We start from the raw sequence: 26,503 nt of genomic DNA, 5'->3' as shown, positions 1-26,503 counted from the left end.
CAGGCTCTTACTGAAAGATTTCAGGCCGTAGGAGGGGGGGGACAGGTTGTCTGTCTTGGGCTGTATATTGCAAAAGTCTTGACTGCAGAAAAACGGAAGTCTAGTGGTAGCCTTAAGAATTACTTTATTATAGCAGTTCTTTATAAAGCAAGCAATCTTAATTCTGTAAGCATATTGTGCCTGTAGGTTGAAACTGTTTTGCAGACAAGTTGTTTTAAGCAGTGGTAAAAGAGTGCAAGAAAATGACATCAAGGAGAAAGTGATGAGTTAGCAAATCTGACAGATTTTAAAAGCTTGAATTAAAATCTAGAAACTAGTTATATATGTGGGTATTAGTGAGACACAAGTATGTGATGGAATTGGGAGATGATTTGAATGAGAAAAATGCTATTCAGGTACAGGACAGGGCAACATTTGATTTACTAGAGAAAAGCAAAGAGATGTGAAATTTGGGCCTTTCTGTGCCGTATCACGGAAGACTGGTGAGTGGGGAACCTGAAATCCAGCTCTTTAGCTGTTGGGTGTATGTGTGTCTTTCCCTAACAGTCCAAGGAATTGCCAGCTCTTGGCTGCACACTCTTCCTGCCATACTGTTTGCTGCATTGTGTTGATGCGATTGTACTGTTAACCAGAAAGAACAGATAAAGATGAAAAAGTTGGGTTTTTTTTCTCTTCTTAATAATATTTCGCCTGAATAGGGTTGAACCAACAGCTGTAGCATTGGTAGCTTGAGGGGAGGAGTGCTGGGGTGGTGGGAGAGGACCTGAGTAGTGATGCATGGAGGCTGCACAGGGAGTTTGAGTAACAACCGCTGCCTTCCTCTGGACTTTGCCACTGATGGATTGACTGTGTTTGAATGTTCTCCACATACTAATGGTTTCTTCTGTAAAGTGTGGCTAATAGGGTTCCATGAAGTAACCTCTTTTATTATTATATTATGAAACAGCGTGATTGTGCCTGCTGTTATGAGCATGCCAGGCTTTCACAGATGTCCTGGTCTGTGCTGAGCCTGATAGGTGAAACTTGTCTTACGTTTGCAGTCATTAGGACTTATTCCTGTATGCAAATAATTTGCTTCTACTCCAGTTTCCTTGTGAAAAATAAATGAACCAGGGAGTGTAGAATGCCCGTAATCTGTGATCAGCTATTACAGAAAATCCACTTTCATATTACATTTAATTTAATGCAATTAATAGTGTTTTTCTAGATAATCAAGTTACGAGCCACTTGTTTCCCTCTTTAAAAAGGCCTGTCTCTAAGTAAAGATTTCTGTCTTTTATAATCAAACTCATTGTTAAGATGATGTAACTTTTTTGTTTGGTCGTTTAAAGCACCTCGTCACAGGGCATGTGCCTAGGTCATGCTCATGCTGCATATAGTTGAGGATGATGGGATAATGGGATTGTAAATTAGCTCTTTATGGTGCTGGTTTTCCTCTGGCCTACTCCCTTGTGTAGTCTAGAGCAGCCCCAAGGCTGTTCTGAGCTGTGCCAGCTGGCTGTAGCCCTGTGGGACTGGTGTGCCAGATGGAGACAGCCGGAGAAGAGCAGCACTCCCGTGAAACCCTGACGTGCTTCCTGGGGTGCAGAGGTGCTAGCTCTGCAGCCCCATCAGGGTGTCCTCGGGCAGGTGGTGGTGCTGGTTCCCTGTTCCTCTGGCACTGGTGCAGCTATGGGAAGGACTGGGCTGGGGGTCCTTTTTTGAGATGCCTAGTACACAGTTCGGCTTTTGAAACATTTGGATGTGTTAGCATCTCCTTTTTCCTAGTTTTCTGCTTTCGTACTGTATCTGTTTTGTACTGTAAATTGTAGCTTGTATGGATAATCAAATTGAAAAAAAATAATAATCTTAACATTGAGCAAGTGTGGTGTTTCCTGGTGTGTTGTCCTGTTTTTTTTTTTTCCTGACTATTGAAAAATGCTGTTATCTGTAAGATAGCCAGACAAGAAGCAGCTTGTCTTTTTTTTATCAAAATGAAACAAAATCCCAAACTCTTTCATTTTGCTGCTTTAGAATGACAACTGTAAACATGCTCAGAATGAAAGATACCAGAAGCTTTAATACCTTCATTTGGTGATCTGACTTTATAGTTTTACTGAAAGACATTTATTTCTTAGAATGCAGTGCAATCTGTTGGTATTACTGCATTATGTTCAGGTAGACCTGCTGGCCCACCTCCCCCCTTTGGCCTTCTTTGTGTTCAAGAGCAAACTTAGGAGTTACCTTCAAGCAGCAGCAGAATAGCCTCATCTGCAGATGATGCACCTCATAAAAACCATACATTGAAAATTTCTATCTTGTGGAGAGGAGTAGAGTAAATGAGTGAAACTTCTTGAAGAATTGTATTACCTGAGGGCTGCTTGAACAGGAGTTTTCTAGAGGAGCTAATACACCAGTTCACCTGGTGTTTCATCGTGCTCTCGCTGCAGAAGACTTTGTTCTCATTGCCCCATTAATGCAGCTAACACTTCTAATCCAGGAGCCCAAAATAGCTGTCAAGCCTGGATTTTACTCTGGTGGCATTTGCTGCACAGATAGTTATTACAAACCGACATGCTGAACTGTAGCTGGAAGAGAAAAACCCACCAGCTGAGGCCATAAGCCTATTTTGGTCAGATATTTCAAGTATCTTGATTTAAATAAGCTAATAAACTCAACACGGTAATATAATAATAATAATACCATCTCCTCAGAGGAAAAAATTACTTTGACACCCTTGTCAACCTCCAGAACTCTATGGATACTAGTGGGAGCAGGCAAGGAAGGATGTGCCTTGTAGCTTCCTTGCTCCAAAGGTTATCTGTGCTGGAGGAGTGAACTAGGAGGAGAACGGACTGCAGAAAGCAGTGGTTATCATATTCCAACCTAAATAATACCTCTCTCTGCTCTTGAAGACAGAATGCTGGTAGTTTTGTGATCCTGTAGGACGCTACGTAGATTTCAGTCATCATTTTGGTTTTGTTAGCAAAGAGCAGTGTTATAAGGCTATGTCTACCATGAAAGATGTGCTTGCCTGAAGTAATAAAGTACTGGGAAAGCATGGTGAGAAATAATTTACAAGCTACTCTGGGGGATTTAAAAACAAAACTTTGTACTTTAGCTCCCTTGTAGTTTCGTGTAAGTTGGGGGGTAATGTGTTTCTGTTAGGGTTGATTTGGTTTGGTTTTTGTTTGCCTGAGTGGTCAACCATAGATAGCAGCAGTAAGTGTGATCTGTATAAATTAGTGAGTATTTCAGAGCAGTCCCGTGGACCTTAAGTGCTCTCTGCCCCAGAAGACTGGAGTCAGGTGTGTGGACATTTAACACTGAACTATGCCCCTTGGATGGAGGTTGGTCTTCCCAGCCTATACAACATTAATTTCATCATTACAAGCCAGTATTAAAAAGCTTTAGGTGCACTTCTCTGATTTCTTTACAAAGTAGATATTTCCAAACTGACTTCAGTTACAGGATCTGCCTCAACTCAGTGTTTACTCCTCTTTGCTAGACAACATTTTTGCTACCTTTTTACTTGGAGAACTTTCTAATCTCAGGGAATTGGAACCAATTTCCTAGTAAGATAGTAGGTAAATTGTAATCACTTGCTTACAAAATTCTCAACACGTATTATGCTTTTAATTCTCTCTCATGCTGTCATATTTGAATTTGGTGCTATGTTATATCTACTTACAGCTATGTGTTTGAAATAAAGCTTTTCAAGGAAATGTAAAATTTTCCTTTTGTCATGCAGAAAGCTGTGTTCTGTGTAAAGAACCATGCAGATTGTGATGCCCACTAGACTGTTCCTGTCACTTTAACATACTTTTTATGCAGCTGTTGCTAATAGTTAGTGAATTAGATTTTATTATTTTATTTTTTTAAGCGACAGAATCCTTTTGTCTTGGTTTCCCTCAGTGCTGAATCCTTTAACCTCACCTATTCATATGTTTCAACTCACACTGCTTAACTTCTTAAAGTGTTTCCTTCAAGTTAAGATCTTGAAAGTAGAACACATAATCTGTGAAATATCAGCATAATATTATACGTCTTTTTTCTGGTTCACAAAGTAAAGTTGCATTAGAGGTGAAGATGACGATTGGTGGAATCTCCTAACTGCTTTTATAGAAAAATGTCTAGCAACCAGATCAAAGAGCAGAGAAGGCAGGCTTTATAGTCCTATCAACTCTGCAAAGCCGAAGCAGGTCTGTGTGGTGAGTGTTCAAGCAGGAAGGAGATTCCACCATGTTTTTTTGAGCTTCGTGGCTTTCTTCACTTCCCTCTGCAGGTTTTTGTTTTAAGAAGCTTATGGTAAGGAGCTTTGTTTTCAGGTTTCTTCTCTTTGTGGTCAGTTAGTTGGAAAAGTGGAATGGATGACCATGAATCTGCCAAACAGAACTCCTTAGTAGAGTTGGGTTTGATGTAATGTCACCTCTGACCTTCCAGTGAGGCCAAAGCTGGTTTTGAATCTGCTCTTAACTTACAGGTAATGGCACGTACTGTTGTAGAACACAAAAGATGTGACAAACTCCAACTTGGCACGAGTAATGTCCTATGTTGGACTTGGTGATCGCTTTTTTTTCTACAATTTGCACGTAGCTTTTAGAGTGTCTTATTTCATGTCAGGTTGTCTTGACCGGATACTTTAATATTTTTGTGTTAAGCAGGATAAATCTGGTGAGCTGTTTTCTATTTTTTTGTTCTGTAACTGTTCTTTACAGCATGTCCTCTGTCACAGGCAGTACCTTGTTTTCAATGGCTGCTTCTTTTTTTTTTTTTTTCTTTCTTCCATACCTTGAGTTTCCTTTGGTGTTTCTACTTCTTTGGCCGTACACTGTCTTTTTCCCTAGAAATTATCTGTTTGTTTACAGTTTAGGCAAATGTCTGCGTTTCTGTGCTCTTAATTTCTTAACGTGAGCCCACCCTTTCAAGTCTGATTGTGGAGCACTACTCCTGACACACTGTCTGAGCAGACTGCTCTTCATGCCAAGGTTGTAAGTGTTAATCTTGCTGCAGACTGGGGTGATAATTCATTGCTGTCACAGCAACACATGCTTAAAGTTGCTTCTTGCCAGATTTGTTGGCTATATGCTACAGTAGAGAAAATTATTTCAAGAGTCTTATTGCATAGCCAGATGCTGTAGAACTAGTGCAATCAACCTCCCCTCCCCCTTTTTTATGACTGCTCTGACTTCAGGGAGGAAAAACTATTATATAGTAAAACACATTCCTGTGGAGCGCTAGTGAAGAGGTAGATGAACTTCTGATCATGGCTAATTTTTCTGGTTTTGCTTGTAGGGAGGTTCTGTTTTGTGTTCAGGTTAAAAAGGAAGGAAGGCTTTTAAGGCTGGGTAAGGGGAATTTAAAAAGGAATTGAGCAGTGTCCCCCTTGCTGTTTTAGTTGTGTTCTCGGCAATAGTTGGGTGCTCGGGAAGTTTTATGTTTTCTTTAAGAACATGTGCTAATGACTACATTGGCTTCATTCCAAACAATTTTAACTTCTGCCATCTGTGTCCTTACGATCCTTCAAAAGGAGAAACTTCGTAAGTTCTTGTTTGGTAATGGCCAGCATATCTAGGCACTGGCCTGTAAGATGCTGTTTGGTTTAGTTACAGCTACTTTAGTGAGGTTAGGTGATTATAGTTTTATTTCACTCAGAATTTTTATTCTATGCTGCTCTAAATGCCCAAGGATACATATCCTGTTCCTGGAATTTATGGCTGTAACCTAGAAACTCCTTGTCATTTGGGCTTGCTAGAAGAAGATACCGTAAGCCTGATCACAGAATACAGGTCACCATTGTTAGTTGGTCACATCTGTCCCTCGCAAGGCTTCTACAAGGCGTTACATTAGCTGTTCTGTCTCTGAGATGTTGCAGAGCTCTGAAGAGAAAAATTGGTGCCTTTTGGCTGTAGGATCAGAGGTCCCTCAGAACAGCTTAACATTTGCCCTCATGTACGTGCTGTAGAAATATGCGAGTTATGTAGTGGATAGCATCTGGAAAAAACTACGTTTTGTGCATGGTGGTGTTTGCTTACCAGGGAAGTGAGATTTACCAATTGTTTAGTCTGACATACACTGGAAAAAGCACATTAGCAAGTTTATTTCCAGCATAAATCTCAAAACATCCAGTGGCTGGGTGTTGTGTCACCAATAACTTTATCCTCTCATATTTTAAGAGAAGTTGCCGTGGATGTTACATTACTACAAATGTGTTCTCACAGATAAAGATCCAGGCAAAAACGTGGCATTGGAGAGTTTGGCTCTGCTGTCACACAAATTGTGACATGCAGCCTTTCCTACTTTTTATTCTTTGTGCCTCAATTATTTGCACTACCAGATTGTAAGAAACACTATCTTGAAGATCAGAGTTAGGGAGGACTTTAGACCTGGATAAACCAACCCACCTCTTTATTTGGCAGGGATAGCTTTTAAGCAACTGGATGTACTCTCAAGAAGGCCTGAGGCAGTACTCGAATTCTTCTTTAATCCTGCTGCAAAGCATAAAGACCATTTATTTGTCCACAAAAAAACACCCAACCCCACATTGTGCATGTTTATAACCATAGAAACAAAGCAAGAGATCAGAACTGGAAATCTTCATGGGATCTCATGTAATACTTACGCTCTACTCTACGTGAGATTACTGGTGATACACTATTGTAATACTTTCCTCAAGAATCCCCTGGTTTTGCTTCAAGCTCTTAACTGGTTTTTCAAGTGAAGCATGCCAAGGCAGTTATGGTTTTTGCTCAGGTAAAAGACTTATTAATTCACTTCTCCCTCACTCCTGTGTTTTCCCTTGTCTCCCCCATACCGGTGCTATGGCTTGTGCATATGTGTTAGGCTTTCATTTTTTCTGTTTACAGGGGCTTTAAGAGCCAGGACAGCTTTATCCTACTGCTGGGGTGGCCTACGCAGCTCTTCAGAGCTGATGAGAGAAAGGTTGAGTCCTCTGTTGTATTTGTAGCCCCCACTGACATGTCTTGAGTGAATGATAGATGGAGGCTGCATCTGTCTGACCATGTGTGTTATGGATGTTGAATTTATTACTGGTACCATTTCTGTGAGTGCAGGAACAGGCGTTTGTTGACAACAAATGGCTAGATGAGTTCTCTGTTCTTATGAGAAATTCAGATTGCACTGTGGTTATTTTTAATCGCAAATACAATTTTTTCTTTTTTTGCGCGCGATGCCAAGCATGTGCAAACTTCTGTTACTACACTAACTTTGGTAAAGGGTCTGGAGCTTTATTGAGCCGTTAGTATACCAGCTAATACCCTACCCAGCAGGAGGTGTTGCTAAGTCTGTCTTAGTTGTGGGAACAGGGACGAGCTAGATCAATGAAAGAGAATACTGAAAAATATGCCTCATCTGTCAAAGAATATTTGTTAGTATGTTGGGAGCAATAAATAATTAAGAGTTTCTGAAAACTGCTCGTGTTGCTGTAGTGTGGGTAAGAACAAGGAAATAATGATAAATACCCTAGTTCTCTCTTTCCCAGTGAGACAGCAGTTTCAGATCTTCCAAGTCCAAAGCAGCTGTTGTTCCCCCCCCCCGCCCCCCGCTCCCAAATTCCATTGTTAGCTGGGAGAGGAGCAGCATTACACTTATCTGTTTGCTTGAACTGGTTGATTTCAGACCTCGGCTCGCAGCTTTGGGGCAGCGCCTGTGGAGTCCTACCTTTTGATGATGTTTCCCCGTTGGAATGCAATCCAGTAACTTTTGAGATTGCATCAGGTAGATTCCCCACTTATGGGGTAGCTGTGGATACTAGCAGACTATCCATGTTGACTTGGGGAGAGAACTGAAAATCCTGAAGGGAAGGCAGGACACAAACCCCTGCCATCTGTCCTCTGGCTTGTTCGGGCTTCTCTGCTGTTCAGTCTTCTGCTTATATCCACTTGTTATACATTCCCACCTTATAGCACAACGAAAACATTCCATTTCAGTATGGGAATAAGTAAACTGAAAATAAGAAGAGATGGAAGCCCATACAACATCTAATACAAAGTGAGGGAAGGTAGAAGAGTTGGAAGCAAAGTCTCTTGTTTTGGGTGGTGAGATGATGATGGAAGAGAGTGTCATGATATGGACAGCTTGGAACCCCCTTGGTGTAAGCAGTGAGGACACACCGGGGAAGTAACTCCAGCAACTAGCTACTCCAGCAGCGTAGAACAAGCAAGCCTGCTGTTCGGGTGTAACTATCTCTCTGTATCTCAAAGGTGAAATACAATTCTGGCTTAGATTTTTTGTTTTTTTCTGAGTGGGTTTTGGTGGTATGATTTGGTGGATTTGACTGCTGTTGGCCAAGTTTCATTTCCCTGAGGGACGTTACAATGTCAGCAGAAATTACTGTGTGGACTTAACCTCCTTGTTTACGTGAACACAGCTTCTTCATTTGGATGGACCTTCTTGCTTTTTTTTTTCTTTTGTTGCCTTTAAATGCTTAAATTCCGTGCAAAGTCAGTGTAGTTACATGTTAAACATAACTGATGACTTTCTCTGTTGGTGCATGTATGTGTTGAAATTCAAATTTAAAACCACTTAAGAGATAATTTTTCTATCAGTCTGAAAACCAAGAACCTGTCACTTTGCTGTAGTAGCGCATAAGCTTTCTTGATTCTACCACCATGCCTTGGTTTTTAGAGAGAATCTTGAAGCAATGTTATGTTGGCTGATGGAAAGCCAGTTGGAAATGATAACTTTTTTAATTGGAAAACCAAATGAGTATACTCTTTTAAGTCCCTCAAAAGCACTGCTTATGGTATCTAATGTCTGTTAATAATTTCTTACGAGAAATTATGGAAATACTACTTAATGCACTAATTTTTTACAGTGTTTCTAATTACTCTGTTGATTTTTGAAGCGTAGATTTGTGCCAAGGTACACTGAGGTATATTTAAACAAAATGCAGAGCAATAAAATTCTAATTGTAATTTATGTATGATCAACAAACAAAGCATTAATTTTATTAGTTTTGCTAGCAGTCTCTGTTTGAAGTATGTGGTTGGTTCTTTCTTAAGCTTGTGCTTCATTAAACTTTTTTCACCATTCTATCTCATCTGTCAGGCAGTGTCTTGCACTGAATTGATGTTTTGTATTTAGATGTACGTGTATCTGTAGGTAATTATTTTTTTAAAAAAAAGAAGTTAAAAAATGTATGTAAAGGCTGGCCTTAGTAGTTGCTTTTGGTAAAGCTTTCCCCTTCTCCGTGGTATTGTCTTAACCATAAAAGAAGAAAAATGTCACTTAGGTTGTTCCAGTCAGCCTACGTTCAGTTATTAAGTACTGGTACACTGAACAGTTGCTGTTCAGTTGTGTTAGTGTTAGACATACAGTGACTTCATCTATATTGTTCTACTAAAAATGAAAATAATTTTTGTAAACAGTTATGAAATTTATTTCTCATTTTAATCCCAGTGTCTTGTGGAAGACTTCTATTGAACTTTATCTCATATCATAAGAGGCCAGAGCTGTGTGATAAGAAAATGTGTTCTGTTATTTAGAAGCCTGTAAGAACACTTACTTCTCTTTTCGTGATGTTGCTGTTTGGTAGAGCTCAGGGTTGTTGTTTGTTTGGGGTTTTTTTTGGCCAATATAAATGTGTTTCCAAGTCCTAAATTTTTAATGTCTCGGTCTGAATTTTGAGGTTTTACTATTCCATGTCTGGCCATGGATTTTTTACTTTAATTAGGGTTAGGGGTTTTTTTTGTATATATATTAAAAAAACTGCACACACATAGTCAATGTTAATTTGCTTAACCTTGGGAAGGAAAAGCAGAGAATGGTAATACGAGATACGTCAAGGTGTGTGGTATCCAATATAGTACAGAATCTGTTTCTTCTCTCCCTTTTTAAGGCTCAGGTTCACTAATTTAGTGATCGATTAAAGAGGGTTCAAGGTCTGCTGTGTTTTTTCACAGCTAGATCGCAGGCAGAACATTCCCCCGCCCCCCTCCTTACCTTTTTTTGGCAATTTCTTTGGATGTGTATGGCTATTGGTGTTTCTATCACATTTTGTTTGATTAAAAGAGGCAGTTAGTAGTTTTTTCAATCATGTACAATAGTAATGGTTACTCTGAATTTCTTCCCCGTTTTCTAAGAGAATGCTTGGCAACAAAAGAGCTGCATAAAACCTTTCGAATAAAGAACTTCTATCTCTTGAAAGAGCTGCTGTTGCTTTTTTTTTTCCTCAGTAGAACCAGAATCTAGCTGCCCAAGGAGAGAATCTTCTTTTGCTGTCAAGAGGAAAGATGAAACTGCTACAAAGAACAGGTGAATGGAGACAGTAGTCTTCTTGTAAATGCATATGCAATTCCTCTGCTCCCTCCCCAAGAGTCTTGTTGGAGAATGATGGGAATAGTGGCCACTGTTGAAAGACTGTCACTACTGTAGAGCACTGCTCTACAGTCTATTTCAAAAACATGCTAGGGAAAAAAAAACAACCAAAAGAGGTGGGCAATCTTGTTTTTGTAATATCTTACTCAACTTTGCTAAATGTTCATTATTACGTTGACTGTTACAGGGAAAGTCTGGCCAATATGTAAAATACGAAAGGAGCCACTTTTTTAGTTAACTTGTGAGTAAAATGGTATAGCACTTGTTGTAAATTCTCCAACCCCATGTTTTATACTGTATGTGCAGCGCAATGGCTGTGGGGATGGACTTTATTTTGAATATTTATCAAACATAGTAAATCTGTTTTTTTAAGATGTTGCAGCTGACAGTGTTGTAATGCTTGCAAATCCTGAGTGGTAGTAATCTCTTCTCTGAAGAACTGCAGAATGGTTTCTTATCTCTAAATGGACTTCTGGGTATTTCAACCCATTATCTGCTTGTCCAGCAGTCTTGGGTAGCTGGAATTCATCTGTATAGGACTGCTTTCTTTTCCTCCTCTTTACCTAGCATGCCCCCACCCAACCCCTCTGCAAAAAACCCAGGATTTCACTTACGTCTTTTGTTTACATATTGACCTACCAGTTTGAACTTCTGATGTTCGAAGAGCTACACCTTAGGGAGAAGTGTTGAGCTAGTCCAGGAATGATTTTTCTATGAACTGTAAAAGCCCTTCTGTTTCAGATGACCACCTTACATTCTAAACCAAGTAACAGAACAACTTGTTTGCACAGTGGTTTGTGAGACTTTACAGCTACTACCTTTTTTCCGATAATGCTTTTTTGGGTTTGGGGTTTTTTGTTTGTTTTGGGGTTTTCTGTTTGTTGTTGTGGGTTTTTTTAGTGAATTTATAAGATCTGCTGATACAGCTTTGTCTCTAGTTTTCAATTCAATCTTACTAAAATCTCATACTGCAGGCAGTTCTACATTGGAACACAGGATAGTTACACCAGTGTTGGTGTAACTAACTCCACACATGCACAAGCCCCATATTTTAGAATTATCATCAAGATGGCAGTAATCTTTTTCCAAGTACATGAATGTTGGAGCCTTCTTTTTCCATCTGTTCTGGAACATTATTTCAAATCTGAAGCTGTACTTGAAGGACGCTTGGATATTGCTTTCCTGTCCTGTTTTCAGACTCTAGCAGGTATTTCCTTCTCAGCTCTGAGTAAGCTCTGCTGTCCTTGAGCAAGTGTCCTGAGGAACATCAGGCTCCACTTCACCATTAGACAGGCTATGGGAGTTCAGCTGGTGAACAGGAGGCTGCCTGTTCTTGTTGCTCATTTAAATCGTGGCAACTGCGTTAAAGTGAGATTCCACTGAACAGAATTAAGAGATCACTGGCTGTGGCCTGGTCTGGTGTTGTAGATGCCAGCAACATCCAACCTCTGTTTGGATGATCAGAGAAGATGATTTGATTTTTGTCACAACTGCTGTTTGCAAATAGCTCAGTCATGTTTGCCATAGGAGTTAAAAAGCAATTTGTTCCACCAGTCCATGTTCCAATATTCAGTTGTGTCTTTTTTTCAACTGGGAGTCCTCAGATCACTGATTTTTGCTTTCTAAATAGGGTATTTAAATACGCCGTTATTATAGCTATACAACTGAAGTTCTTTTCTGTGTTCTGCTTTACACGAAAATGTGTGTGTACCCAAGTACCCTTAAACTCTTACGATAAGATAAACTGTAAACTATATCTGAGTAATTTTATCTGAAAGCAGCCTGCAGCTTTACTGTACAGATGCTCTTTCAGTAAATGAAACACTACTTATCTTAATTATTAGTGTTAATGGCGTGCTGTGGGCCCATTATTTGCTAATGTCAGGTAGAATGTAAGTTACATCTTTTTATGCTTGACAAATGTGACAGTAACCGTAATTCTGACTATCTTGTCTGAATGGATCAATGGCATGTGCGTGAGTAGTTGCTGGCAAGCACCTCTAATGCCAAAGCAGGCTGTCTTCTCTTCTTTCAAGCATCTTCTGCAGGCACTGTTATTACTAAAATGCCACATGCTACTAATTTGTCAGGTGCGTGTGCTCCAGAGCACGCTCTAACTGATGAACGTCTTGTAGTTTCTCCTTGTGCATTCATCTCTTTTTAAAGGTCTCTCTGCTCTTAACAGAAACTGGTGTGTTTCTGTCCAAGAGTGTGATGCTAACTACTGAATGTCTGTGGCATTAATATAAGTAGACATAAATAGAGCAAGGCCTCTACAAAAACATGTATTTTCCCATCATACAAACTATACCTGTGTTCAGATACTATTTTTGAACGGAAAATTTGCAATGGCTTCCTGGACCTCTGTCCTCAGTGTTACGAGTACATAAAGTCCATTCTGAAGCCATCTTTACAGGAAATTGAGATTCAGATTCCCTTTTCTTTTGTCCAGGTAAAGTGGTTACACTTTTTTAGTGCGTGTGTATCTATGCACATAAAATATATTTTCATTTAACAGGGAGGATTCATATATATGGGATAGTTCTTCTCAAAATGCAAAGTATCCCAAGAGTCAGTGAAAGGAAAGGGAGATGTGAATGAAGCTGGCTGAAAGTTTTGGTCTTATTTGTAATATTCCTGTTTTGCAAGATACGGAGAGGAAATCGATGTATGTATTTTTTTTCTTGAAACAAAAACTGAGCTAGTTTACAGAATTTGAAGAGATATGTACAAATAGTTATTCCTGCTTGCTAGTTATCACGGATGATGTTTGGAGGGTTACTGTCTTTGTTTTCATGAAATAATAGTTTAAAGTTTGGAGGAAAAACTGTACGTCTTAAGTAAAACTGAAGATGAGTCTTTACAAGAGTGGTGAAATTAACTTTTAGCTGCATTAAATGTCTGTGTGTTTAAATGTTCTAATAGTTGCACGCTGCACAGAATAGCATTTATATATAATTCATGTTTCTTGTACCAAGTGCTGAAGGAGTCACCTGCAATAGTGATACCTAAGAAGTTGTCACGTTCACTACAGTTCTGTTTTCCTCCTTTCTTCCCAGCATTCCCAACCCATCCACTATGTGAATTTTTTTCTCCTGTCTTTTTTTAGTGTCTTCCTTTGGCTTTTCTCTAGCAAAACTATAGTGAAGAGTTTGCTGTGCAAAAGCACTTGTTCAAAGGGTCATGTGGAGTATGAATATATTTGATAAATCTTTTCTTCATTTTTCTTAGGAGATAAGTTTTACCTGGGATTGGTGAACTGGGGAGTCCTAATGCAGATCTTGGGCTAAACACATGTAGGTAGTACTGTTCCCCCATTTCGCTCATCAGTTACCACTGCCATCACTTGATTATCAGAAATGGGAAATCAGTCAGGAAATCCTGCTCTGATTAAGTCTTTTGGCACTTTAATTCCAAAAATTATTTTATTACTGAGAAAGAAATGCCTGGGCACGGAGATTCACAGTACTGATGAAAAACACTTGAACTTGCCTGCAAACCTTCAGAAAATTTCCCCCTCTTAGAGAACCTTTTCTCTGCGTTCTTAATTTCTGTGTGATTAATCAAAGAATAATTGGAGTAATTTATTAACTTTGACAGTCAAATTGTCTTCTACATCAAGGTACTGTTCTTCTAGCTCTGGCAGTGGGCAAAATTAAATCTTTAATAGAAATCTTAGTCTTCACCAAAAAAAGAAGTGGAAAATAGTATGTATTATGTAGCATGTTACTTTTTCTTGCTTTCAGGGCACAGAGGTAACGGCTAGTAGAGCATCTGAAAGGTGAGAGTGTTGTGTGTGGGTACTTCCACTGATCTGATGTGTATAATGGTAGTAGTTGAAACTGCTGAAGGTGAATCCACTTGCATTTCTTTTCAAAATCAGGTCTTTGTCGCTGAGACTTATACGTGTTTTTTGTTTTGGATATAGTTTCAAGATGTTCTTTGGCACCTTTGACCGTTTGTCTTGTAACTTGTTTTATAGTATGTAAAGAGTGTTCTGTTGTGAGACTGTGAAGCAACCTGCATATTATGAGTTCTGAAGTACTGTCAAAAAGATGCGTTGTGGAATGAAACAATGGCATTGTGTCAAAAGCGTTCTGTCTTGATGGCTCTGCTCTGCAGAACTCTGAATGATTTCAAGAACTGGAATAGTTTTAGGATTTTGTCTACCTCAGCCCTTCAATTATTTAAGTAAAAGCTGTGCTGTTTTCAAAAGGTCACTAACAACAGTTTGGAGCTAGCTACAAGAAATGGTTCTCAGAACTCCCCAATTGCTTTGTAAGATAGTGTTGAATTGTTACAGTTTTTGGTTGGTTTGTGTGTTTTTGGTTTTTGAACTTTCCACACTCTTCTGAAGGTACTTAGAAGGGTGCTCAGTATTTACTGTATTTGGTAGTGTGAAGGTGGATGGGTTTTTATCTCACCAGGACTGGATAGCACTTTGGCTGCAATGTCATCTTCCCTTTCCATCCTTCATATTTTAATAGAAGCATTAGAATTTTATGAAACTTAATTCAGAAGGAAACTGGTGTTTACACAGGCAGATTATGTAATGCTTACAGCTGTGGGTGTGCTTTCATGCTTCGTATCATGGAAGGAGGGGGGATGTTTTAGGTCCTGAAAGCAATGTTATCTGCACTTAATTGTATTTTCACCCTTTCTCCTACAGCCCTTCCAACATCTTCCTCTGGAAGAGCAGAGGGTAGGTGAAGCTCTTCTAGAGACAGGCTTTTCTTTAAAACACAGCTAGTAAAATGGCAGAGGTGGAAGTACCTGGGTTTTGTTTTATTTTGTCCTTGAAAGTGCAAAGGAAAATAGGAGGAAGAATCTGTTATTGATACTATGAAATAGGCCTTCGCTGTAGCCAACAGCCTGGGAATTTTTTTGCTTGCTTTTCTTATCCCTGTATTGCGAAAGCTTGCTGTCCTGATGGGATTTCTTTTTGGAATGCAGAGGTGTGTTCTAGCTAAAAGCATGTGCTTTGCCTAATAAGCCTTCCTGTCCATTGAGCCCAGCTGGCTGCTGCAGTCTGTATGTGTTTTAACTAATTTTTATGTCCATGCTTTAAATTTTTGCATTAAATGACAAAACAAGCACAATGTTCATACATGAAACTGAATGCTGTAATCTAATTTTTGTTTTCAGTGTGCAGCATTATTTAGTCAAACAGCCTACTAAAAAGGAAGATGTGGAAATCAGCACCATTTACGTGCCGCCAGTGTTAACTCAAGTCATCAGCCTTTGTTGGAGGGAATGTTGGTAACTGAGTTAAGGGCTTAGCATTTCCTTTTGTAAATACAAAAGTTAAGCGAAGAGAACACTGTCTGGCAGGTCAGCACAAAATGTTCTTGTCAAATTTTCCTATCTTTTGCTGTAGGAGATTATGCACACCATCAATGTGTAGCACTTAGTTGGAGTCTAAGGATGGGTTAATTCTCAGGTTTGCTGCAGTCTTGCAGCCAGGTCTCAAGCTGGTAAAACTTCCGAGTACTCAGACTCTGAAATTCAGCCATGTGTCTTTCCAGTTTGGTCCAAATTATGAATGAATAGGATAAATGTTAGAAGATGAAGTATGGCATAGAAATTCTATTTCAAAATAGTCATGAATCACTATTTGCAAGTCCACAACAGTGACACTGGAATTGCTGCAGCAAGATTATTCTTCATGTATTTGTGGAAATTAAATGTTTTTGTTCTTGTGCCCCCTCTTCTTCTTGTCTCTCAGTTCTTGTAGCTGTGAGTGATGGGAGATGTTTTCTTTTTAGGAAAACACTTGCCAGTGGGAAAAGGGATACTTACTTTATATCTTCTGTGATCACTCACGGATTTTGAGACTGCTGGATTTTATGTCCTTAGCTGTAGACAAAGACAGACTTACCTGTAGTAGATGCGTTACTGTAAAGTGGGCTTCAGTCTTGAGATCTACGGAGCCTTAGTTACAAGGCTAGTGCTGCGTCACCTTCAGTGCTCTGCTAGGTAGTGCTGCTCCTCTGCTTCTGCCTGTGGCCCTGGGGGTGACAGCAGCAGCTGGGTTCTGGTACAGTTCCCCTTGCCTCCCTGGGCTCTTCTGCTGCCGGTTGGGCTGTGTGCCCTTGTTCCTTTTTCTCTCCTCCAGACCCACAATGCCTGGCTCTGGTTTGCAGCTGCAGTTGCTTCTTCTGTGGTTTTATGGCTGAATGTGAAAATGTTGTGGGTAGTACCAGTCAAATATACAAAGCTCTGGCCACTTTCCGCTCTGCTGTCAGGTGCCAGAGGAGTTTTTTCTTTAATAAGATGCAGCAGTTGCTTGGAAGTTAAATAAAAAACAAACAACACCCAACCCCACAACAACAATAATAAAAACCAACAAAAATACCTGTCTGTAACTGTTTGGATCTCTACAGCAGTAAGCACAGACTTTAGTGAACTCCTGTAGTTTAAAGGCGCTACGAGTAGAACCTTGTCCCTTTGCTGTGAGCGTGCGGCGCCTGACCTGCACACATGTGCTCTCCTGTTCTCATGTTCAGTGCAGGCAAGAGTCTGAGCTGGGTTGAGATGAAGATTTGAATCCCTTTGATGGTTCTCCATGTTGCTCCTCAAAAAATTGCATCGCAGTGAGGCTCTATAGACTTTTTTTTTTTTTACACAAATGTCAGTGAACAGATTTAGGGCCTGGATGTCAGCTCCCTTCACTTACAGGTTTCCCGTATGTTTATTAAACTGTGACTGATGAGATTCAAAGTAAATTTCCTGAAGTCAAAACTACTGATGATGATGCATCAAAAAAATACAAATAAAGTAATTACACTATTAAAAAAGGGCAAACCTTTGCATGTGACTGACTTAAAAAAAAACCCAACCAACCACCTTTTTTTTTTTTTCTAATAGTACTCCTTTTAGTAACATGGAGAACTGATTATTAAAAATATCAGGATGGGTTTCTCTACACTTGATTGAAAAATTTCAATTCAGAAATTTGTCTCCTTAGTTCTTCTGAACTAAGCAATGTCACTAATACAGGAAATGTAATGTGTTAATGGTTTACAGGCATCTCTGAGAAGGGAATATATGGATTTTTATTTAATGCTATTATTCGGTACATATAAAAACCCAACGAAATATTGTTGAGTGGCTGGATGTTGCTGGAAAAAAATCAACATGTGAGAAGATCTCTTCAGCTGTAGTCAACAAACTGAAAAGAGAAGAGAAGCAAGGATTTTTCCTGCAAGGTTGTCATCCTACGTTTCTCAGGTGAAGGTTTCAGCATTATAACTGAAACTTTGTTGGGAGAGGAAAAAAAAAAAGTATTTTTAACAGTCCTGATAAGTGATGGAAATTCAGAAAGCGCTTCACAGCCACTATGACCTTTACAGTATTAAATCTGTCCAAGGATAGTTATCCCAGCTTCTCAGTAGCACTTGGAAACCATCGAGAGCTAGTGTCCTTGGGTTTTTGAGTTTACTGCCAGTGTATGTTTGAAGTTCTATAGTATGGGAGCAACAGAAATTTCAACACAAAATACAAAGATTGTATATTATACTACAGGTTCAGTTTAAATACAGCTAGGTAAGGTTAGAGATACTTCAAATGTAACAAACGTAGGCGCTTTTCTGTCATAATGGTAGGTTGGTTTTGAGGTAATTAATTGGTAGTATCTTGGGGGCACGTGGAAAGGAGCAGACAGCTGAAACTGTAGTGTAGTATTTCAACAAAAAAGGCAAGTATTTGTTACAGCAGCATTTTTTTTTTTCTTAAAGTGGACAAGATGCTCAAAACTCAGGTCCAAAAACCACGTCTTACTAGTGAAGTACCAAATTGAATGTGTTGTGATGTGGTTTTGTTTTATGTTGGGTTTTGGGGGGGTGGGGTGGGTGTTGTTACTTTGTGGGGTGGAGGGGAGGATTTTTTGATTGCTTCTGCAATCACCTAGAGGAATCAAAATTTCTCTACTTGGAAACCACCCCATCCCCCAATCCCCCCTGAACAACAGGAGTTAGCATTTCATGTTCCCTGATCTTGACGAGCAGTAGTAATGTAACTGCACCCCTCTTCCCAGCTCATTCCTTTGAGAGGCAGGTAAAATGAACTTACTTTGCAAAACAAGTTAATGTTCTGAATGCAGTGTGAAGCGTTAAAACATAGTATTTTGCTGTAAGTTGTACGTAAAAAGACAGAGCAGCTCTTTGCTAAGAAACTGTCACCCACCTTCCTACATATATTGTGATTAATGATTATTCTGTGGGACCACAGCAGTTTGCTAACTCTTTGAATGGTCGAAGGAATAAAATTGTCATGGGAATGCTTATTTCCCAGTTCGTTAGGTTTTTTCTGAAGAGTCATTCATGTTAACAGTTTTTAGTGTGAGAAATCCAAACTCCTTTTCTCTTCCAAAAGGTGTTTTGTGTTCATATTGCTTTAATAAGTTTTTCTAAGATGACTTCATGTCTGTAGAGTTCAGAATATCTGTCTAAATCTTAAATGTTCTGAAGAGGGGACTGCAGTTCTGACAGTCTGTCTTGTCTCTGTAACTTCAGGTTTGCAAATCTGCATGGAAACTTTATAGTGAGTGAAAGACCTTTTAATTTGCTCTAGTAAAATGATTATTAATTTGTTTTGTACTGAGCTATGAGGAAATAGTAAGCTTCAGCTTACTAGATATCAAAGCGTGTTCTAAGCATATTGAGAGTTGCTTTCATTCTGTGGATGTTCCTAGGTAGTAATGTGCTAGTGGGCTTAGAGTATTCCTGTACACACATAGCTGGGTGAACATAAATTTGTCCTCAGATGCCAATGTCGTAAGTGGAATTAGACAAGCAAAATCTGTAGGTTGTTCATTATAGTTCGACTTCGTGCTTCCTACCAGTACAAGCACTGTGGTTTGAGACCCTGTGAATGTTCTGTCTTACTTTCTCCAGAAGACTTGCCATGTAATTTTAGGGAATGCACCTGTTCTCTGGTGGTGACTATTTGGTCTGTATGGGTTAATAGTCTTTTCTGCATCAGCATGTTTTTCTGGCATGTTTTTAAGGGAAGAATGTAGTTCTTGGGAATGGTTTGTGGTGTTTTGGCCAAATCTGTCTTTGGAAGGGGAATCAGCAATGTTCTGTATGGCTCTTGTAAAACCAAAAGGGAAGTTTATTTTACTGTTTTGTAAAGTTTTTTTTCTTGTAGGCACTGTGAGGGGACTAGAACTTGTCTTCAGCTCCTGTTAGACAAAGAAGAGGTTTTACTCTTATGGCAAGAAGAGAGTTTGGCTTGTGTTCCCTATTTGCTTGTCATATGTATCATCATTGAAACCTACATTGTCAGAGAAGTTGTAAGCAATGGGGTTAGTTTCTGTACTACCAGTTGGCTTGCTCTGCTACAGTAAATACAGAAATGTCATGTATAATAACCCTTAAAGTCTTTGACAGAATGGTGCATAACTTGTAGGAAGCTCTTAAAAGCAGAGATGTTTTTTACCAGACGAATGCTTTTTGGTTAGGCTCAACAATGGATCTACCCTGTTTAGTGCAGCGTTGTTTGTGGGTTTGTTTTTCTTTTTAAATAAAACAAAATAGTTGCTAATAGATGTACACTGTCACACTATTGCTGCTCATTTTCTACTAGTCTCGTTTTTTGCTGAGAGTATTTGTCCCGTAAATAAGTCATGCCCATAAATAAGTCGTGCCACAGAGAATCTGTGCTGTAGCATCATCCCATCCATCTTTCCTACTAGCAGAATTGCTTTGACTTTGATGTGGGCTAATTAAGTTCACATATTTTTATGGACATCCTAGAGTAGTTAAAGGACAGCTGAAATATCTGTGCTTTTCTAAATGAGGCTGGAGGACCAGTTAGGACTTTGATCCTACATATCCTGAAGTTCCTTTTTTCTTTCCTTTCTGAAAGGATGCCGTCTAGAGTATTTCCATCAAAGCAGTATGGCAGACTTCCCAAGAACATACTTGTTTTCATATGAAGAATCTGATTTCTTAGTTTTATGCAGGGCAAAATACAGTCTCTGCAGCATGGGCAGGGTTTAATAAGACTCTGCACAGCATCAGACAGGTTTTTCTGTTTTGCTCGCTCCTTGAATTGCTTCCCAAGTCACATGCTCACAGATTAGATCAATACATTACCTAACAGGACGTTTGAAAACATTTCCACGATTTGCTGACATGGGGGAATGGCGAGGTAAAGTAATAGATTTTGCACTGGATCTTAGAATACACTACTGCGGTATTGGCAAGCCTGTTGTTCACATGTGAAATTTGCTACTGCAGTGGTGCATTGCAGGAAATAGATAAAAATCAACACACAGAACATAGCCACGCATCTTACCTATTCGGGGAAAGAGACGTGCTTTTGAACCTTCAGCAGCTTACGTGTTTTCACAAGGCAAATACAGTTTCCACTTTTAAAATAATCTTCCTATAGAAGGACATGGGATTTAATTTGAACAAGATCCATTATTTAAATGGTTTAAAAACACAAAAGGCTCTTAAATGCATCTTTTATAGAGTACTCGAGAAATCATTTAGATTTGTAAATGCTAGTGGTGGGGATGCACACCTACCAAAGGAGAAGCAAATAAGCAATTTCTGCATAGTTATTTGAATTCCAGGGAATTGCTTTGTTCTTGTTGAAAGGCAGCTTTTTACTACTGTGACTGTATATGGGAAAACCAAAATTACAGCTTCAGAGCATCCTCCTGTTTTCTCCTCTAGCTTGTGCTGTCTGGCTTTCAACTTGTGCAACTTTTTTTTTTTTTTCCCTCCCAAGTTTCATTACAGCCTTGTACCTCCTGTGGAATTTCATACTAAACAAAAATCGGAAAAAAGTTGGTTTTTAAAATAAATAAAAATTTTAAAAATCTGAATAATGTCTAGCTCTTGGTGTGATGTATGATCCAGAGTATGGAAAGCAGGAAAAAAATCTGTATGTAGAGGTTAAATGCTACCTAGTCAGATCTGTTTCACCTCCAAATAAAATTGTTAATTTCATCAAAGTTCTCCAGTTTTAATTGGCTTGCGCTGCTCTTGAGAAGAGCCCTTGAACCAAAGCTGTGGGTTTTGGAGCTTGGATAGACTTTATCTCCAGCATTGTTCTTATTTAAGAAGATGCCTTTGTTGCAGAGTTGATTCAGAAAAACGTGTCGTGGTGTTGTGTCTCTTCCAACTATTGCCCATCCATATGATCCCTTACCTCGAGTGTGTTGGAGTTTTAACTGCAGTTCCCTTCAGGGTACTCAAGCTTAAGATAGTACAGATTGTCAAGGGAAGTAACTCTCCAGCAGCATAGCCGGCTAATTGTTTTGGAGTGGGAAGGTGGGATTGCTGCACAGACAGCTGCAGTTGCTCTAAATGTGTGTCACTGCCCCTCATTTGGAGGTGTTTCCACCTAACAGCCAGTGGAACAAATCATGCTGATGAGGACTATTCACGTTAAGTCACCTTAGTTCAGAAAAATGCAGAACAGTTTAAACCAGACCCTTCCAGTAAGAAGGGGATGAAGAAGACTAGCGTACTGATGTTTTCCATCTTTGTTTAGTGCAGAGCCTCATTGGAGTTTTGATCTTACTGAATGAAAGACCATGTTAAAACCAATGCGTTATTCTTGGCGGGGGGGGGGGGGGCGGGAAATGACTTGAAGTAGTTCACTTGGGAATGGGAAAGGTCACTTTAGGATAGGGTGAGCCTAGTGTATAACGGCATATAATGTCAGCAACTGCTAGATCAAGTTCAGTAGATGAGAACTGAACTACCTGCCCTCAAGAGGTCTGGTTCTTTCTGGAAGAAGGGCTCTGGAAAGGCTTTTCTGGCCCCATAGATCAGTCTTTGTATGTATCAGCCTAGTATTTCTGGATAGGGAAGTGAGGGAGAGGAGGTTGTCTCTCCTGAAATAACTCAGTGATTTTCCTGATCTGCCCCCTTCTTTCCCCCCCGCGCCCCCCCCCCCCCCCCCCCCCCCCCCCCGCTCTCTTCCCCCTTTACTGGTCTCTGCAGCTGTAGTACATTTGGACACAGTGGTAAATGGTCTTTAATGCTATTTTCTGAATTCTTGAGTGCATTCAATTTAGAGAAGCATGTGGAGTCATAAAAAAAACTACTATATAACCTGACACTCAATATGTATGGAAGCATTTTTAAAGCTTTTTATGTGGAACCTGTTTGCAGTATTTATTTTTTTTAATGGACTCAAAGCTATTTCAAACTTGATGCTTTCAGTTCATATCAGTGAGTCTCCTTATTTTATACAGCACCTTTTTCCTACTGCTGCTTGGTGAAAAGTTACCCTTGTTTTCCTTAATAGTGATAGGGAATGAGCCCCTGGCAGTTCAGGGCTGGAACTACTAATGTAACTACTCCCTGTGCTCTAGAACTGCTTGGTAATATCCTATTTTTTTTAATTTAATTACCTATTTGGTAATATACCTATTTTGTGGTACAGTTTAGAGAAGCAAAGTGGATCCTCTGGCTATTGATTCAGAAGTCAGTGGATGCTGGGATATTACCTGCTTTGTCGAAGTTTCTGGGATAACATAATCCACATTTTTCATCCTTCAGCAGAATGGAGAGTGTTATTTCAAAAGATGTTTGTGGTCCTTTCAAGCTTATTCTGAGTGTTGTTGCTTCCAGCTGGCGTTGTCTAGAAGATGCTTTCATAGGTGGCCTCTTTGCTCAGGCGTTACGAAGCAGCCCCGCGTATTGCTTGTGCCCCATGAACGTGAAGGCTTTACCTGCGTGTTCCTCTTGTGTCTTGTCTTTGGGTCAGTGCCTATTTTTTGTTACTAACAATTTGCTTTTCTCTAGAGCATTTTTCTGGTGACCAGCTAACTCTCTTGAGGGCATGGTACCTCTCTTGTCATCTTCCTGCCCTTTGAGCAGAGAATAAAAACAGTTGTTTACTGTGTCCAAAGGCACAAGACAAAATATTGTCAGGCTTCCACAGTCATTTTTGTCTTTAATTTTACACTTGAGAAGACCCGTTCAGAAACAGGAAACAACCTAATTGGTCTTTTTTTTTCTTTTTTCTTTTTTTCTTTTTTAAAACTCAGTTCTACCATTATTATTTCTGTGGATGGAGATCCTGGCCCAATCAAAATGTTTGGCCAACCGTGCTTTGGTTCCTGGTGGGTTAGCCACACTGCTGTTGTGGCAAGCTGTCATTCCTGCAGAAGGTAGCTCAGGCTGCTTTATTAATTGGGATAAACTCTCATTTTCTCCAGCCTCCAGAGAATTTGTCAGCCTGGCATCAGAGCACCACAGAACACTTAGCAGAGGCTTGTCACTACCAGATGAGGAAATTGAGAGAATTTGTCAAAACTAAAAAATATAACTGAGAAAGGAATAGAATTGGTGTGCTTTTAAAACTTCTAGACCAAAAAGCACTAATTAAGCAGATCATTCAAAATATTCTGATCTTGGCCTCAAACACTTCAAGTCTTCTTTCTCTTGTGTGGTTGCTAGTTGTCTAGCAAAGATAGGAGGGGAAAAAGAATTGCCTTAAAGATTTGAATTGCAGAAAATATTTAATCATTATTTCTCTGGTGCTAGGTACTATGCAACTAATATTTTTTTCAAAATCAGGGTTAAATTAAGATAAAATGATTGAGGTTTAAACAGGTAAGTTTAATGTACATGTTACTTTGCCTTATCAAAAAAACAGGTAGTTCATGCCCTTGCTGGGATTAGCATCTTGAGTAAGGTGTAAGGGAACAGTTTTATCGGTTTGGAGGGGAAAAAAAAAAATTTCCTCGAGTTGCTTCCTAGAATTGCCCTGTTAGCAGACTAGTGCTATGCAGACGTCTTTCTGCTGCACCAGTATGGGAGCCAGCAAATACACTGGTGCAGAGCAAGCACCTTAGATTTCATGTTTGCTATTGAACAGAGCTGAAATACTGAATTGTTTTTCTGCCGCTATCTAAACAAACACTTAGAACAACTCAGTTTAAGAAGTTACATGTACTTGGCGCTTTTTTTTAAGATGACTTTCTGAACGCTTACTGAACCACAAAATTCTTTAACTAGTACACAGTGTTGCTAGTACTAATAAAAAGCCTTTACTACTACCCTTGACCTTAAGGAGCTGGAAACAAAATTTACAATGTTGATGGTGTATTCTTTTAAAAAAATAATTGGCATTTCTAATCAGACAGTATCATAATTAAGACTTGGTTGCAGGAAATGAGTGAACAATACTTAAGTTGATTTTTTTTTTTTCTTAAGAGCTGATGTGTCAGTAATGTGTGCTGACTCAGAGTTACTCTGAATCATCCTATCAGCATATGGAGGAGTGATTAATATGCCATACCATGGAGAACTGTAGGATCAATTCCTTCTTTTTGTTTCTTGAAACCAAATAACGTGGCTTTGAAGTTTTAAGTATTTAAAGTTATGAAATATGCTAGCCACTATACTAACGGGTGACGGGTGTGTGGCATGCCTGCCTTAGGAAAGCAGGACAGTGAATCTTGACGTAAATGTAGACTAAGAAGTGATAGAAATGTCGTAAGGCAGATCTGACCTAATTTTGTTGCTCTTGAGGTGCAAAGAGTACTCAAGAGTAATAAATCTTGTCAGCTGCGGTTTAATATTGCCTTTCTCCTCCCACAAGGCAGAAGGAAATGCTGCTGTTGGAATAGCCATGGTATCTCCATCTTCAGCAAAGAAAGCAGCAGTGGTCGGTTATATGTCCTTTCGTGATTATCTGTCCTTTTATTTAAAAAAAAATAAATAGGCTAAGGGAAGCATGCTCTTTGTCACTCAACATGTGCTGCTGTGTCTGTGTTACATTTGGACAAGAACTGGTTGCAACATGGGTGGGTAAGAATAGAAATAAGTTGTGCCTAGGCTGTAGTCTAGACATGGCAAGTTGAATAGGAGAGGCAAAGAGTGACCAAGAGGATTGACTGTATCTAAAATATTAAGACCAGGAACTCTGAATATGTGTAAATGTTTAAATTTCCCTTAAATGTCTTGATCTGTGGCACAGTGATGGCATTTGCACTTCATATTTGAAAAGTTTCAGTTGAAAGCCTGACTTTTCTGGGTTTGTTTTGTTTTTTCTTTTCCCTGTTGTGCTCTTAAACTAATGAACACTGCAGGCTTGAAATTGGCCTCTTGACTTTTGTTCCTGTGTCTGTAAGGGATCAAGAATTCAAGAAAGCAGAGGATATTTTTTTTTTTTTTTATTGCAGGAGCTGTCACAGGTTCCTAAGGCTCTGAGCAAGTGGACCCTCCTGGGTTGTTTTAGCCTCCTTGCCTCTCCCACCAGTGTGTGGAAGCATCACTGGGGAAAAGAGGATGGGACTTCATGTGTTTGTTTCTCGTAATACCTAGTTTTAACTCAAAGCAAGTTTAAACATAGAACTATAAAGCTGTAACAGGAGGGGAAGGTATTGAGAATGACAGATACTCTGCTGCTAGGCTTCTCATAGCATTGCTAAATTTTGCCTCTTGACTTCAGGGCTAGCAGCTTCTCCTGCCGAAGTAACTGCTGCCATAGTTGTACCAATGTTAACTTTGGAATAGGCTTCTCTATTTCTCACAGAAATCCTGCTTCAAAATTCAGCAGCCCTGAGTGGGACTCCTTAGTGTCTCCTTGTGCCTGGAGTTCCCCTTCTTTCAAGTCCACCTCTTGTAAGGAATAGTTTGTCTGAGCAGAAGTAACGCTTCTGGAGCACAAATGATGCTGCTTGGGAACAAAGCAGATTATGGTGACAAACTTATGCGTGGAGGGAGAATTTCCCACATGTATTCTGTAGATAGGCATATTTGAAGTTGCACAACAAACACCTTCATTGCATAGACTGAGATTAAAGTTCCTTCTGAAGAATTAGATTTGGTTTTGGGCTGAAAAGAGAGGTGTACCCCTCCAAAGACTGTCAATAATGTTGATAACTTACTAGAAATTTAAATACTTCCTCCTCTTGTTTCTGATGTGTCTAAATGTTCTGCCTGCCTTAGGCAGAAACTTAAAGGTGGGGAAATAGAAGTAGATTTGTACTGAGAAACTGTTACTTTCCTAATCCTAAGAATTTGTATGTGATGAAACCCTTGCAGGGATCCATAGCTAGTGTATTTGCTTTAAGAGCACCTTAAGAATCTGATGCTTTGGGTTATTTGTGACCACATACGGTGTGGCCATACCTTCCTTACCATCTTTTAACTTCCCAAGCCTCCCACTGTCTTGTTACCGTCACCTTGCTCATTTTTTCCCCCAA

At 39.5% G+C, this 26,503-nt stretch overlaps 1 protein-coding gene across 3 annotated transcripts in view; it reads left to right on the top strand.

The window, feature by feature from the left end:
* The window catches only part of USP22 (ubiquitin specific peptidase 22), a 110,965-nt gene that overhangs the window by 10,128 nt on the left and 74,334 nt on the right, over window positions 1–26,503 (top strand). Inside the window, exon 2 of one of the 3 annotated variants that reach the window (XM_055708078.1) lies at window positions 10,179–10,254. The exons of the other annotated variants lie outside the window; for them this stretch is intronic. The gene's annotated coding sequence lies outside the window, so the exon portion shown is untranslated. The remainder of the gene's footprint in view (window positions 1–10,178; window positions 10,255–26,503) is intronic. 3 annotated transcript variants of the gene reach the window in all.

The sequence above is a fragment of the Falco cherrug genome, chromosome 4 (genome assembly GCF_023634085.1).
Source record: "Falco cherrug isolate bFalChe1 chromosome 4, bFalChe1.pri, whole genome shotgun sequence".
Classification (NCBI taxonomy): domain Eukaryota; kingdom Metazoa; phylum Chordata; class Aves; order Falconiformes; family Falconidae; genus Falco; species Falco cherrug.
Note: the sequence above shows the minus strand (reverse complement) of the source record. Positions and strands in the feature narration are given on the sequence as shown.